The sequence below is a fragment of the Ranitomeya imitator genome, chromosome 8 (genome assembly GCF_032444005.1).
Source record: "Ranitomeya imitator isolate aRanImi1 chromosome 8, aRanImi1.pri, whole genome shotgun sequence".
NCBI lineage: Eukaryota > Metazoa > Chordata > Amphibia > Anura > Dendrobatidae > Ranitomeya > Ranitomeya imitator.
Window position 1 is genome coordinate 200,075,373 of NC_091289.1, and position 17,353 is coordinate 200,092,725.

Here is a 17,353-nt window from a genome sequence, read left to right on the forward strand (position 1 = left end):
TTATTATACAAATTGGATTTAAGTGTCATAAAGATTTAATTATTTTGTTTTTCAAATAACCTCGTGGATGGTATTGTGTCTCAGGGCTCAATGGATAACTGAAATCAATCTTAATCACATGTGATAATTAGTTTTCCAGGTGATTCTAATTAAAGGAAAACTACTTAAAAATGAAGTTCCACATTATTAAGCAGGCTACAGTTTTCAAGTAACATGGGAAAGGAAAAGGATCTCTCTGCTGCTGAAAAGCATCGAATAGTGCAATGCCTTGGTCAAGGGATGAAAACATTAGATATTTCCCGAAAACTTAAATGTGATCATCATACTGTGAAGAGATTTGTGACTGAAACAGAGCACAGACAGAGTTCATGCAGATAAAGGCATAATGAGGAAGGTTTCTGCCAGACAAGTTCATCGGATTCAGAGAGCAGCTGCTAAAAAGTCATTACAAACCAGCAAACAGATATTTGAAGCTGCTGGTGCCTCTGGAGTCCCTCGAACCTCTAGGTGTAGGATCCTTCACAGTCTTGCTGTGGTGCATAAACCTACTATTCGGCCACCCCCGAACAGTGTTCATGAGCAGAAACGGTTGCAGTGGGCCCAGACATACATGAAGACTAATTTTCACACAGTCTTGTTTACTGATGAGTGTGGAGCAACCCTGGATGGTCCAGATGGATGGAGTAGTGGATGGTTGGTGGATGGCCACCATGTCCCAACAAGGCTGCAACGTCAGCAAGGAGGTGGAGGAGACATGTTTTGGGCTGGACTCATGGGGAAACAGCTGGTACGGCCCTTTAAGGTTCCTGAAGGTGTGAAAATGACATCTGCAAAGTATATAGAGTTTCTGACTGACAACTTTCTTCCATGGTCTAAAAAGCAGAAACCAGGAGCAAAATCATCTTCATGCTGACAATGCCCCATCTCATGCTGCAAAGAAACCTCGGAGTCATTGGCTGCTATGGGCATAAAAGAAGATAAACTCATGGTGCGGCCGCCATCTTCCCCTGACCTCAACCTTATAGAGAACCTTTCGAGAATCATCCAGCACAAGATCTATGAGGGTGGGAGGCCGATCACATCAAAACAGCAGCTCTGGGAGGGAAGAAATACAAGCAGAAACTCTCCGAAAACTCACAAGTTCAATGGATGCAAGAATTGTAAAGGTGACATCACAGAAGGTTCCTATGTTACCATTTAACTTGGCTGTTAGGAGGTTTTAGAGTTAAATAGCTTTTTTGTTCAGTGAATGTGACCTCCTAATGCTGCAAATTTCACAAATGAGACTTTTCAGTTCTTTAAAACAGATCAAATATTTTTCCGTCCAAGAACAATTGAAAACCAGATCACAAGAGCCACGAGAATATCAAGGAATCGCCTGTTACATTACAAAGCTAAAGAAGAAAATATCCGGGTACCTCTAGTGGTCACCTACAATCCAAATCTGGAGGTGCTAAGGGGATCTTCACGGAAATTACAACCTTTACTACAAAAAGATGCAGCTTACAATCCATTTTTCCAGACCCCCCACTACTGTGTTTTAGGCAGCCCCCAAATCTAAGAAGCATCATTGTCAGAAGCTCCCTGTCCTTTCCAACAGCTGCAGGAACCTTTCCTTGCAACCAGAAAAAATGTAAAACCCGTCCATTTATAATGACCACGGACAAGATAAAGATTCCCAATTCACATCAGGACTACAAGATCCCAGGTACTTTCAGCTGCGTCACATCTAATGTGGTGTACTTAATTATTTGTACTAAATGTCCAACTGGGGGTCTGTATGTGGGGGAGCCAGGGCAGAAACTGAGAACAAGAATGAACTTTCATCGCCACACAATAAGAGAAACAAGAATGGATCTACCTGTGGCCAAACATTTCTGTATCCCCGATCACAGCATTATGGACATGAGATTACTTGTATTAAAAGGCAACTTCAAATCTAAGAGAGACAGAAGAATCTGGGAATATAAACTGATGATGACCTTTGACAGTCTTAGTGCAGGAATGAATGTGTCGCATGGATTTATGTCTTTTTATATCAACTAAGGAATTTGCCCCTCAGACTATGAGGGGTCATCACAACAGAACCAGACCCCAATCAGAGGACAATAAAACATTCCGTATCTAAGAACTGGTCCAATATTTATGGACATAACTGTTTATCACTCACATAATGGTAGTTCTGCTTCACGTCACCTGTGTTATCTATGGCATTATTTCTGGGCTGTGTTGTATATAAATATGTGATTCTTCAGAATTTCTTTTAGTCTTTGCCTGATGAAGAGACCTGTGTAGTCTCGAAAGCTGCAATTTGTTACCATCTTTTCAGTTCGCCATTAAAAGGTATCAACCACTGAGGACTCTCAATTCTAAATATTTTTCTATCGACTGGCTAACACGGTACCAAGATATATATCTTTCCTGTATCAAATGTATAGAAATTCTACTGGGCCTAATAATTTGGAGCAGTGCATTGTGAGGTTTTATTCATTTTGGAGATTACACTGTTATCATTGGGAGGTTTCTTCAATAAAATTTTATGTATAATCTAACGGGTGATGACTTATTAGACTGACTGTCGTTTGCACCGACCATTTAGGAAAATCTGAGAAAAATGTAATTTGCATAATAATTTGGAACACGGTGTACATGAGATTGGACATGGACCCCGACGCAGGGCAGAAACATCCCAATGGGTGTGTAACGTGCTGCGATAGACACTGACTAAATGACCTAAAATACCAACATGCTGCGATGGTGACTGGCGACATCACAGAAGAGACGGCCCCAGGAATCAGGCTGGATATTATCATAGGGAAAGTGCCGTCCTCGGAGCTTACTCTGATCCCGGCAGCTCTGGTGCAGTGCAGCCGTCCACCTGTCAGTCATCGGGCAGGAAAGTGGCATCAGCTACCTGAGGCCATTGATAAGTTGTGAAATAATGGAGTATTAAAGGGATATTCCTACAGGATCGGTGATAAATCTCACCGAAAAGTGGTCCTGCGCCCCCAATCCTCGCTTCATGGCCGCAGTGTTGGGGAGTTTGGATGGCGCTATGGTCATGTATGCGCCCTGCCCCGGGATTTGTCCCCTGCATAAGACTAGTGTCACTACCCCTGATCCGCGGATCTTTGTGCCGCTGCCCAGCGGCCGGGGTTAATCTCCGCCGCCCCCGTGGATGAACTTACCTTACTGGTCCAGTTCAGTTGCGTCATTTTCCCCGCCTGGGACACCGTGTGCGTCACTATTTTCCCATCATCCGGGATCCACGGCCCACAGATCCCACGCTGCTTCTGTGCGGAACAATAGAGACGGATAATTCCCGACCTCGCAGATATAGAGACCGAGTGCCCACATTATATCCATCATGACTAATACCCCCAGCATCCTGCCAATAACCACTGCCCTTATTCTATGTCCTGTGCCGCTGCAGAGCATTACTGGTACAGGGTTCCCCGGCTGTAGGGTTGGTTGCCTGTCGCCCCCGTGCAGTCGCCCCCTTGGATATTCCTCGCAGACGTCACGTGATAAAGACATTGCCAGAACTTCTCACCATGAAGGCCAGCGGGCAGGAGTGGATATTCGCATGGTAGATGCAGCAGTTGTCGGCAGTCGCATATTTCCAGTCTGCGGGACACTCAACTTCCTCACAAAACTTTTTAGCTTCACTGGCGTTACTGAGAAAATACTGAATACATTTATACACAGGATCTACACGATTACACGGTTATATCACAGGGAAAGATGGAAGTAAATGCAAAGCAGTGAGGAAAGCAATGTCATATACAGAGGCCAGGAACTGACAGCAAATAGAGGCAGAAGGGCAAGAGCGTCTGTGGTACCAGACCGCCACTGCAACATTCATGGCATACTCAGAATGCATGCCGCCACTAGGCAAAGTACGGAGCTCCCCTAGTGGTGGCTGTATAATCTGTATGTAGTGAGCTCCCCCTAGTGTTAGTGATATAAATCTGTATGTAGTGAGCTCCCCCTAGTGGTGGCTGTATAATCTGTATGTAGTGAGCTCCCCCTAGTGTTAGTGATATAAATCTGTATGTAGTGAGCTCCCCCTAGTGGTGGCTGTATAATCTGTATGTAGTGAGCTCCTTCTAGTGGTGACTGTATAAATCTGTATGTAGTGAACTCCCTCTAGTGGTGGCTATATAAATCTGTATGTAGTGAGCTCCCTCTAGTGGTGGCTATATAAATCTGTATGTAGTGATCTCCTTCTAGTGGTGGCTGTATAAATCTGTATGTAGTGAGCTCCCCCTAGTGGTGGCTGTATAAATCTGTATGTAGTGAGCTCCTTCTAGTGGTGACTGTATAAATCTGTATGTAGTGAACTCCCTCTAGTGGTGGCTATATAAATCTGTATGTAGTGAGCTCCCTCTAGTGGTGGCTGTATAAATCTGTATGTAGTGAACTCCCTCTAGTGGTGGCTATATAAATCTGTATGTAGTGAGCTCCTTCTAGTGGTGACTGTATAAATCTGTATGTAGTGAACTCCCTCTAGTGGTGACTGTATAAATCTGTATGTAGTGAGCTTCCTTTAGTGGTGGCTGTATAAATCTGTATGTAGTGAACTCCCTCTAGTGGTGGCTGTATAAATCTGTATGTAGTGAGCTCCCTCTAGTGGTGGCTGTATAAATCTGTATGTAGTGAGCTCCCTCTAGTGGTGGCTGTATAAATCTGTATGTAGTGAACTCCCTCTAGTGGTGGCTGTATAAATCTGTATGTAGTGAACTCCCTCTAGTGGTGGCTGTATAAATCTGTATGTAGTGAACTCCCTCTAGTGGTGGCTATATAAATCTGTATGTAGTGAGCTCCTTCTAGTGGTGACTGTATAAATCTGTATGTAGTGAACTCCCTCTAGTGGTGACTGTATAAATCTGTATGTAGTGAGCTTCCTTTAGTGGTGGCTGTATAAATCTGTATGTAGTGAACTCCCTCTAGTGGTGGCTGTATAAATCTGTATGTAGTGAGCTCCCTCTAGTGGTGGCTGTATAAATCTGTATGTAGTGAGCTCCCTCTAGTGGTGGCTGTATAAATCTGTATGTAGTGAACTCCCTCTAGTGGTGGCTATATAAATCTGTATGTAGTGAGCTCCTTCTAGTGGTGACTGTATAAATCTGTATGTAGTGAACTCCCTCTAGTGGTGACTGTATAAATCTGTATGTAGTGAGCTTCCTTTAGTGGTGGCTGTATAAATCTGTATGTAGTGAACTCCCTCTAGTGGTGGCTGTATAAATCTGTATGTAGTGAGCTCCCTCTAGTGGTTGCTGTATAAATCTGTATGTAGTGAGCTCCCTCTAGTGGTGGCTATATAAATCTGTATGTAGTGAGCTCCCCTTAGGCCTCTTTCACACTTCCGTCTTTTCAGATCCTTCGCAATCCGTTGTTTAGGGCAAAAAACGGATCCTGCAAATGTGCTTGCAGGATGCGTTTTTTGCCCATAGACGTGTATTAGCGACGGATTGCCACACGTCACGTCCATCATGTGACAGATCCGTCGTGTTTTGGCGGACCGTCGTCACAAAAAAATGTTCAAGTGAACTTTTTTTGTCCGTCGCGGCCGCCATTTTCGACCAAACTCCGCCCCCTCCTCCCCGGACTGCAGAATGGGCAGCGGATGCGTCGAAAAACTGCATCCACTGCCCACGTCGTGCAAAAATTTCACAACGTCCGTCAGTACGTCGGGCCGACGCATGGCGACCGGCCCCGTACCGACGGAAGTGTGAAAGAAGCCTTAGTGTTTCCTGTATAAATCTGTATGTAGTGAGCTCCCCCTAGTGTTAGTGATATAAATCTGTATGTAGTGAGCGCCCTCTAGTGGTGGATGTATAAATCTGTATATAATGAGCTCCCCCTAGTGGTGGCTGTATAAATCTGTATATTTTGAGCTTCTCCTAGTGGTGGCTGTATAAATCTGTATGTTTTGAGATCCCCAGTGGTGGCTGTATAATCTGTAGATAGTGAGCTTTCTCTAGTGGTGGCTTTATAAATCTGTATATTTTGAGCTCCGTGTACAAAAAAGAAAAATATTCAGCTCACACAACAAAAATCCAAGTATGATGAAGACATCCGAGCAAGGATAAATGTACGTCGAGTGACGTGATGAATACAGGAAAAACTCAAAGAAATCCAGCTCCAGGAAATGGAATTAATCCTTTGTTTAAAATTCAAAACAGCTTTATTCAGTAGAAGACTAAGAACACAACAGTGTTCGAAACGCGTTCAGTGAAGGCTGAGATGTGATCCTCTCTTCAGCCACTTATTAGTCAAGTTCAAATTTTTTATTATGATATTTTGAATAAAGCTGTTTTGAATTTTAAACAAAATTATTATTTCCATTTCCTGGAGCTGGATTTCTTTGAGTTTTTCCTATATTTTGAGCTCCCCCTAGTGGTGGCTGTAAAATCTGTATGTAGTGAGCTCCCTCCAGTGGTGGCTGTATAATCTGTATGTAGTGAGCTCCCCCTAGTGGTGGCTGTATAAATCTGTATGTAGTGAGCTCCCCCTAGTGGTGGCTGTATAAATCTGTATGTAGTGAGCTCCCCCTAGTGGTGGCTGTATAATTTGTATGTAGTGAGCTCCTTCTAGTGGTGGCTGTATAAATCTGTATGTAGTGAGCTCCCCCTAGTGGTAGCTGTATAATCTGTATGTAGTGAGCTCCCCCTAGTGGTGGCTGTATAATCTGTATGTAGTGAGCTCCCCCTAGTGGTGGCTGTATAAATCTGTATGTAGTGAGCTCCCCCTAGTGGTAGCTGTATAATCTGTATGTAGTGAGCTCCCTCCAGTGGTGGCTGTATAAATCTGTATGTAGTGAGCTCCCTCCAGTGGTGGCTGTGTAAATCTGTATGTAGTGAGCTCCCCCTAGTGGTGGCTGTATAAATCTGTATGTAGTGAGCTCCCCCTAGTGGTGGCTGTATAATCTGTATGTAGTGAGCTCCCTCCAGTGGTGGCTGTATAAATCTGTATGTAGTGAGCTCCCTCCAGTGGTGGCTGTGTAAATCTGTATGTAGTGAGCTCCCCCTAGTGGTAGCTGTATAATCTGTATGTAGTGAGCTCCCCCTAGTGGTTGCTGTATAATCGTATGTAGTGAGCTCCCCCTAGTGGTTGCTGTATAATCTGTATGTAGTGAGCTCCCTCCAGTGGTAGCTGTATAAATCTGTATGTAGTGAGCTCCCCCTAGTGGTTGCTGTATAATCTGTATGTAGTGAGCTCCCCCTAGTGGTTGCTGTATAATCTGTATGTAGTGAGCTCCCCCTAGTGGTTGCTGTATAATCTGTATGTAGTGAGCTCCCTCCAGTGGTGGCTGTATAAATCTGTATGTAGTGAGCTCCCCCTAGTGGTTGCTGTATAATCTGTATGTAGTGAGCTCCCTCCAGTGGTGGCTGTATAATCTGTATGTAGTGAGCTCCCTCCAGTGGTTGCTGTATAATCTGTATGTAGTGAGCTCCCCCTAGTGGTGGCTGTATAATCTGTATGTAGTGAGCTCCCTCCAGTGGTTGCTGTATAATCTGTATGTAGTGAGCTCCCTCCAGTGGTGGCTGTATAAATCTGTATGTAGTGAGCTCCCTCCAGTGGTTGCTGTATAATCTGTATGTAGTGACCTCTTCCTAGTGGTTGCTGTATAATCTGTATGTAGTGAGCTCCCTCTAGTGGTTGCTGTATAATCTGTATGTAGTGAGCTCCCCCTAGTGGTGGCTTTATAAATCTGTATGTGGTGAGCTCCCCCTAGTGGTGGCTGTATAAATCTGTACGTAGTGAGCTCCCTCCAGTGGTGACTGTATAAATCTGTATGTAGTGAGCTCCCCCTAGTGGTGACTGTATAAATCTATGTAGTGAGCTCCCTCCAGTGGTGACTGTATAAATCTGTATGTAGTGAGCTCCCCCTAGTGGTGACTGTATAAATCTATGTAGTGAGCTCCTTCTAGTGGTTGCTGTATAATCTGTATGTAGTGACCTCTTCCTAGTGGTTGCTGTATAATCTGTATGTAGTGAGCTCCCTCTAGTGGTTGCTGTATAATCTGTATGTAGTGAGCTCCCCCTAGTGGTGGCTTTATAAATCTGTATGTGGTGAGCTGCCTCTAGTGGTGGCTGTATAAATCTGTACGTAGTGAGCTCCCTCCAGTGGTGACTGTATAAATCTGTATGTAGTGAGCTCCCCCTAGTGGTGACTGTATAAATCTATGTAGTGAGCTCCCTCCAGTGGTGACTGTATAAATCTGTATGTAGTGAGCTCCCCCTAGTGGTGACTGTATAAATCTATGTAGTGAGCTCCTTCTAGTGGTGGCTGCAGACAAACGCTAAGAATTTCAATTATTATAATCTATTGCCTCAATATCATGTAGAGATATTACTTTCCTACATTAATAACCATCATTTTGGGATATAATCCTTTATAACTTCACTTCTATTTGTCACAATTTATTGGAACGTAATTATAAAGTAATGAATACTCTAGAGATATATTTGTTAGGGGTGTAACCTGGCTCAGAATCGTCCAGTCCGGCTTTTTAGCTCCTTTTGTGCTGTAATTCTATGCTTAACCAGGTGGTAAGGGGCGCCAGTGAGCAGGTAAATAATAAAAGGGGGCACTACTCTATTCAGCATTTCCTCCCTTTCATACTAGGTATTGGGCGGGGGTCCCAGGGGTCAGGCCCACCATTCATAAAGTGATGGTGAGCAGAATGCAATTACTATTTGAGAAGAGAAATCAATAATTCATCAATTAATTAACTAAACGAGTAAGTGAAGTCTGGTACCTGAAATTCAGGATACTTTGTGCCACTGCCTTGTGATAAAAGCTGTCGGGCACAGACACGGAGTAGCTAACGTTGAAGTCCTGTCCGGTAATCACCTTCTCCGGGGGTCTGTGGATCCAGGCCATCTCCAGCCCTGCGGGAGAAGATGCACATCTCTGACTGGGTGCCATGTAGTACCGCACTTCTCCTGTAGTGGACGCTCCTTATAACCTCTTCCCATGATATTTAGTGATGGCACATTGCTCAGAATGAAGGAGCCGCAGTGGTAAGTGCCGCCGTCCTTTACATTATCCCCCCGCGCAGCGATGCTCCGAGCCCCCTACTGCGCAGGGAGATGGGACACAGACACATTGTGGTGATGATGGTCAGAGAGAGCTCCTCCATCACAGTAACATGGGGTAGATGGGAGCAGCTCTTGAAGGACGCCTATACCTACCCATACAGTCTATCATGTTCTGCTCGTTGGGCTGATCATTTGGCCAGCAGTCAAACTGCGTATTATCCAGGTCGTGCCACGCAGAAGCCACCTGCAGAGAATGGAAGACATCAGTACCCCGAGTGACCATCGCACCTCCACAGGACACTGTGATTCCCCACCGCCGCTCTGCCCGCGGACACTCACACTCGGGGGCCACATTGGCTTAATCTTCCAGGACATCCCACAGGTATGGGTGATTGAATGGTTCAGGCAGACCCCAACTCCGGTACTGTGGGCCCGGGACAGCAACCATACACTTTGCCTTGGCCATGGTATTTAGATACAGGGCTGAGACAACAAATAGAACATTGGCCCTGGAAAGGCTGAGATCTGACGAGGACACCGAGAATCAAATAGCTCTCCATGGTCCAACAGATGTTACATAGTAACATAGTAAGGCCGAAAAAAGACATTTGTCCATCCAGTTCAGCCTATATTCCATCATAATAAATGTTCTCCAGCATCAAAGGAAAGACGATACAACTTAGCCTTTAATCGTACAGGAATAAAGAAATTGGGAGAATCTGCAAGAAAGACATTAATAATAATAATAATCTTTATATTTATATAGCACTAACATATTCCGCAGCACTTTACAGTTTGCACACATTATCATCGCTGTCCCCGATGGGGCTCACAATCTAAATTCCCTATCAGTATGTCTTTTTTTTAAATGTGGGAAGAAACTGGAGAACCCAGAGGAAACCCACACAAACACGGAGAGAACATACAAACTCCTTGCAGATGTCGTCCTTGGTGGGATTTGAATCCAGGACCCCAGCGCTGCAGTGCTATCCACTGAGCCACCGTGACATTAAAAAAGAAACCCATAAAGCTTACGTGTTTTGGGTAGAAGAACCCTTTGTTATCTATGATTAAGGGTCTTTCTACCAGAAACGCGTGGGAATTATGGGTTTTCTTTTTGAGTATGTGCGCATTTTCCCAATTTCTTTTATCTTCTACGATTAAAGGCTACATTGTAACGACTTTCCTTTGGTGCTGTAGAACATCCCTGTTGGATCAGTGACTGCTATTTGATAAGTGCAAACTCCGTGCACCTCACCTGGACCACAGACCGTCTGCCCTGGAAGTCTCCTGGGACACCAATCTCTAACACAAGTGCTGAGCTGAATTGACACTTTTTCTATTTTTCTGCATGAAAAATCATCTATTTTTCATTAAAAAAAAAAACACGATGTTCATGTGTATGGTCATTCGTATTTCTTCTGTGTCATTTGGGTGTCAATTTTTCAAATCCATATTTCACACATTTCTGTTTTATACAGTACAGACCAGAAGTTTGCACACACCTTCTCATTTAAAGATTTTTCTGTATTTTCATGACTATGAAAATTGTACATTCACACTGAAGGCATCAAAACTATGAATTAACACATGTGGAATTATATACTTAACAAAAAAGTGTGAAACAACTGAAAATATGTCTTATATTCTAGGTTCTTCAGAGTAGCCACCATTTGCTTTGATGCTTGTTTTGCACACTCTTGGCATTCTCTTGATGAGCTTCATGATTGGTTTTCACTTCACTTCATGAATGGTTTTCACTTCACAGGTGTGCCCTGTCAGGTTTAATACGTGGGATTTCTTGCCTTATGAATAGTGTTGGGACCATCAGTTGTGTTGTGCAGAAGTCTGGTGGATACACAGCTGATAGTCCTACTGAATAGACTGTTAGAATTTGTATTATGGCAAGAAAAAAGCAGCTAAGTAAAGAAAAACGAGTGGCCATCATTACTTTAAGAAATGAAGGTCAGTCAGTTCGAAAAATTGGGAAAACTTTGAAAGTGCCCCCAAGTGCAGTGGCAAAAACCATCAAGCGCTACAAAGAAACTGGCTCACATGAGGACCACCCCAGGAAAGGAAGACCAAGAGTCACCTCTGCTTCTGAGGATAAGTTTATCCGAGTCACCAGCCTCAGAAATCGCAGGTTAACAGCAGCTCAGATTAGAGACCAGGTCAATGCCACACAGAGTTCTAGCAGCAGACACATCTCTACAACAACTGTTAAGAGGAGACTTTGTGCAGCAGGCCTTCATGGTAAAATAGCTGCTAGGAAACCACTGCTAAGGACAGGCAACAAGCAGAAGAGACCTGTTTGGGCTAAAGAACATAAGGAATGGACATTAGACCAGTGGAAATATGTGCTTTGGTCTGATGAGTCCAAACGTGAGATCTTTGGTTCCAACCACCGTGTCTTTGTGCGACGCAGAAAAGGTGAACGGATGGACTCTACATGCCTGGTTCCCACCGTGAAGCATGGAGGAGGAGGTGTGATGGTGTGGGGGGGGGCTTTGGTGGTGACACTGTTGGGGATTTATTCAAAATTGAAGGCATACTGAACCAGCATGGCTACCACAGCATCTTGCAGCGGCATGCTATTCCATCCAGTTTGCGTTTAGTTGGACCATCATTTATTTTTCAACAGGACTCTGACCCCAAACACCTCCAGGCTGTGTAAGGGCTATTTGACCAAGAAGGAGAGTGATGGGGGCTACTCCAGATGACCTGGCCTCCAGTCACCAGACCTGAACCCAATCGAGATGGTTTGGGGTGAGCTGGACCGCAGAGTGAAGGCAAAAGGGCCAACAAGTGCTAAGCATCTCTGGGAACTCCTTCAAGATTGTTGGAAGACCATTCCCGGTGACTACCTCTTGAAGCTCATCAAGAGAATGCCAAGAGTGTGCAAAGCAGTCATCAAAGCAAAAGGTGGCTACTTTGAAGAACCTAGAATATAAAATATATTTTCAGTTGTTTCACAGTTTTTTGTTAAGAATATAATTACACATGTGTTAGTTTGTGTGTCATTGGTTTTTATACGGGATCCAAGGGGTAATATCTTTCCTTGTGGAGAGTGACATGCCAAGATTGGCATGCCAATTTTAGGAAAGTTTTAAACCTTGCAATGCTCATCTTGGAAATTAAGTATCAATTGCAAGGCTTAAAAGTACATTTCACATTGTGCCCATTGATGTCCTCACTTACCTGGAAGAAAATAAGAAGGTGTGAGCTGAACAAAAAAGACATCTGTATTTGGATCAGACGTCTATTATTCAACAACCTGAGGGCAAAAGAAATATTCTTAAAACAATCAGTGTCACTGTGTCATAAAGACAAGTCAGTGTTGCAGGTGGTGAGCAAACTTGATTTTAAGGCTCAGTTAGTGAAACTTCAAAAAAAACTTGTGCCCAGTTCTCAAGTTGAAAATTCTCTTGATGTCAGGTTTCTTTTTATTCTTAAACCCAAAGATCAAGGTCAATAAAGGTCATATGATAAATGCTGCAGGTCAAGTTCATGAAGAAATGAAGCCTTCACACGAGATGAGGAACCTTCAGTCATACTAGAAGCCAAGAGGAGCCTGATCCACAAGTTCCTTCAGCTTAGGCCCTTCAGAGGGGCTTCATTTCCAATATCTGTATCTTCGAAGTGCTTTACTAGTTTAGGAGGATGGAGGTTACAAAGGAGATGAACAGGAAGCAATGTCTTGATGTTCCCGAGGTAGAGACATCAATGTAGGATGGATATCTAGTAGATGTGAACACGGCGGGATCTGTCTTCTAGGATTATAATTCACAATTAGCATCCAACCTTTTATAATGACTAGATGAGGATTAGCAATCCCAGTGGACACAAGAGCCATGAAACCATCGCCAACTGCTATCTCCTGTGCTTAAGACCAGATCTTTAATTTCTTCATTTCATTTCCACATTATGTCATGGAGCATTGCACCAGGATTACCGCGCTTGTCATATCATCATTTCTTATTTTTTGGGGGGTTTGGATGAAATATCTTGGGGGGTTATCCCATCTCATACATTTAAGGCATATCCACATGCTATTCCATAAATATATGGTAAATTCAGAAGCCACCAATGGGACTTGCCTTCGCTCAATCTCAAGCCATGGCGACTTGATGGATGAACACTGTGTAGACCTAGATAGGTCCAGCAGGGTCTTCTCCACCATTATCTTGATAGTATCGAGCCATTAGGCTGCTGGTCTTCTTCTTCACCTTGTTCCTTCTATTCTCCCCACCATGATGTCCGTCTCCAGTGATCGCTCTCCCCCTACGATGTGTCCACAGGTGGTAACTCGGTCATCCTTGCTTCCAGTGACATGTCTGGCTTGATTTCTCCTTGTCATCCATGTTATTGACAACCTCCTTCTCCACCACATTTTGAAGGCTTCGATTCTTCTTCTGTCTTGTTTTTTTTTATCGTCCAGGCTTCACATCCGTATGTTACCACAGAAAAGACCAAACTATTTCGAGAAAATTCAAATATTCTTTGAAAATGCCATAAATGACCGAGTGGGAATAGCCATTCAATAAATTTTGGGGAAAATTTGAATAAGAAGGATCTTATTGTTTCTTTCATTCGAGTTACGTACTTTCTTCCATTAATATGCCTGCAATATAATAGAAGAACTTGAATCCACCAGAGACAGAGAAACGGCTCCATTCTGGCTGATTGATCAGTGTGAAAACGTGTTTATGAGCTACAGCTGTATACACATCCTCATACAGGAGAGACCGGTAGCTCTGTTCATCCAGTTCCTGCTGGTGTGCTAATAAAATTTCAGTACTACAGTGAAGACTGACACTCTGGCTCTGAGTCAATTCACATCTACGTTATCACTTCTGGCTTCCATGATAAGAACCAAGGACATTTTTGTTGCATTTGCTCGCAAAACTATTTCTCAAGATATTGCAGTCACGCAGTGCTCAGTAATAAGTGGCTTTATTGCAGCCACCTGAAGCTGAGGTCAATGTCCAGACCAAGAACTTATTGAGAACCCTTCACATGTCCTGATATTTCTGCTACTGGAAAAACCAGTACCTGAGCTATCCGTGTGTTACATACGTGTGGCATCCGTGTGCGGCATCAGTGTGACACGTTCCGCCTCCTGGGAAACGCGTTACAGTTCACTCTGTTCCCAGGCGCCGGCTGCTAAATACAACTCCCATCATTGTCACCTGGTTGTGTTGATCTCAGAGAGACCAGGTGACAATGATGAGCGCTGCCTTCAGCACCGGGCGCAAACTGTCCCACTTTTTCCCAGGCGCCGCTACGTGACACACTGATGATACACAGATGTGCGGGACGTTTTAAGGCCGGTGCTGCTGATGGACATGTCAGCGTGTTTTGCCCACGGACACACTGACATGCGCGCACACCCATTGACTTTAATGGGCCTACGTGTGTGAAGACTGTCACCACACGTACCAGAGACACTGACGTGTGAAGGAAGCCAGACAGGTTTCCTGGGCTCAAGAGAACGTACTGCAGTCACTCTGCAGGATTACAAATTGCCAAATGGGGACAATGTGCACTGTGCATGCTGTCAGGATTTCCCTCTATTTCCAGCGGGAGTGGGTGGTCATGTGACACAAGTGTACATCAGTAGGTGTGGGTGGTCATGTGACACAAGTGTGCACCAGCGGGAGTGGGTGGTCATGTGACACAAGTGTGCACCAGCGGGAGTGGGCGGTCATGTGACACAAGTGTGCACCAGTGGGAGTGGGCGGTCATGTGACACAAGTGTGCACCAGTGGGAGTGGGTGGTCATGTGACAAGTGTGCACCAGTGGGAGTGGGCGGTCATGTGACAAGTGTGCAGACTACATTCTCAATGTTCTAGAGAAGAGGATGAGATCCTGACGACATGTGACTGCGGGGAATCCTGACTGTGTGCATATTGCACTTGTTAGGATTTGGTCACAAAACCCCTCTGATAAATTCCCCGAATCCTCATGTGATCAGTATACCCGGTGTGTGGCACGTCTCTTGCCCTTCCAGTTGGCCCCGGCCGGTGAGCTCCTGCTCCTCCCTGTTTCCCCGCATGTTCTCCATGTAACGTTTCTCTCGTTGCGTCACTTTCCGCTCAGATCTTTGCCTTATTTCGAGGTTTCCATCTTCGTTCTCCTGATTTATTCTGGGATGATGTGAATGCCCAGATTACTGTAAGCCGCTGTCTGTAATGATACCGCGGAGAGAATAAAGGCTCTTAAGTGTGACATTAGGGGAAATCAGCGCTGATCCGGCAGCTGCTCGCTCCGGAGTCCGTGCTCCGGGACTGTTGTGGGCACGTAATAGGATTTAGCTGGTTAGGACAAATCTGATTGTTTTTTTCTGTTTTCTATGGACATTATAGGGGAGGGGGGATCACAACAAAGAATGTTTTCTTGCTTTGCTGAATCCTGCCAATCCTTGTGTTACATAGACCGCAGCAGTGCCGGAACCTGCACCCCTATAAACCGCTCCTACCGCCCTGAAATGACACAATAGTGAATTGTAGCTTCCTGAATCTTATAAATAGTTCTATATAAAAACTCCTGAAGGCTCAAGTGTCCACTGGGCGTGTCCAGATGTCTAAGTGTCCGGGTCAATCTCCTCTGATCCCGCCTCTAGGGCGCTGATTGACGTGGATTCACAGAATGGACGACACCTGGGTGCTGTGCGGTGGCGCATGCGCAGAGGATGGGCCCCGGGTAGCTCTCAATGGTTCATCAGTGATCTCTGCCCACATGACGGGAAATCCAATGCGCATGCGCCTGTCAATCAGCAGACGGGGTGGGCTCAATGAAGGCTACCAGGACACTTAGACGCCCGGACACGCCCTATGGACTCTTCAGCCTCTTCATTTGCAAACGACTCTGAAGTTTTTCACAGTTGTTATCTCACAATTGACTAATGGCTGTAACTTTCGGCGGTCACAGCCGGTGATGGGAGCGGTTCATCCTGCTGACAGTTTCCCAGTGATTGGGAGATGTGTGGCCCTTCTGCACTGGTGACTTCCAGCCGCCGATCATCAGTCGGACCATTCACCTGGATTACTGATGGGATCCACCAATAATCTCTCTATGTGACCCGGCAGATCTTTGCTGCTGCTGTTTGGAGATACCATAGATTAAACCAAAGAGCAAGGCGCTGCCATACATGTCTGGCGGCTGCTCGTCTCCATTACTGTATACAGCATTTTTATTACCCCCCCCCCCACAAAAAAACGCAGCGTTATTACTGTACCAGCAAACTGAATGCGATTTTTTAAATCTCCTGCACTCGCTCCTTCTGTGTTCCTTGTCTGGAGCGTCCATTCGTCCCTTATTTCAGCGATTTTGTTGCGTTTTTCACCCATTCCAACAAAAGAGGAAAAAAACAGCAAATATGCACTAAAAATGGAATATTTTATGTAGCGTTTTTCCTGCCAAAACACACGTCTTTGGTGCAGAACTGTCTGCTGAAAATACTTAACATGTGCACATACCCTAGGGGTTAATAATCACGGCAGACGCAGAAATCAGGAAAATGTCCTGATCTGACCAGCAAACCATAGCGACGTCCAGTGCAGCGGGGCGACATATGCCGCAGTGATGTACAAAGCCGCTCCTATATCTGAAATGTGCGGATGTCTGTAGAGCAGGGGAATGGCAACAATCCCGATCTCTTTACATTTCCTCTTAGGTCACTGACAGTGTGACTGGAGTCAGATAATCGGACACCTGTCTGCAGGGAATCAATATCAATGATGCTGTAAAGATGTAACCTGCTATGCACATTTTATTTACATAGGATTTTATTTATGTAGGGTTGCTATATACTTTTTAATTTAGAGTGTCCCTCCTGTCACACCCCGGGATAATTTTTTATTAACATAAAATACATTTGTGCAGTTAATGCGATAGTCCTTATAAAAAACGCAAAACCTTCTGCACAAACATAATGGAACATTTAAAAAAAATGTATCTACCTGCAGCCACCACTAGAGGGAGCTTTTTACTATTGATTTTAATGTAAAACAAGTATGTGCTAAATCCCTAGGCTCCCCCTAGTGGTGGCTGCAGACAAGATCTTATGTATCTGTATACAGGGTGCTCCCCCTAGTGGTGGCTACAGACAGGATCTTATCATGTATCTCTGTATACAGGGAGCTCCCCCTAGTGGTGACTGCAGACAGGATCTTATCATGTATCTCTGTATACAGGGAGCTCCCCCTACTGGTGGCTGCAGACAGGATCTTATCATGTATCTCTGTATACAGGGAGCTCCCCCTAGTGGTGGCTGCAGACAGGATCTTATCATGTATCTCT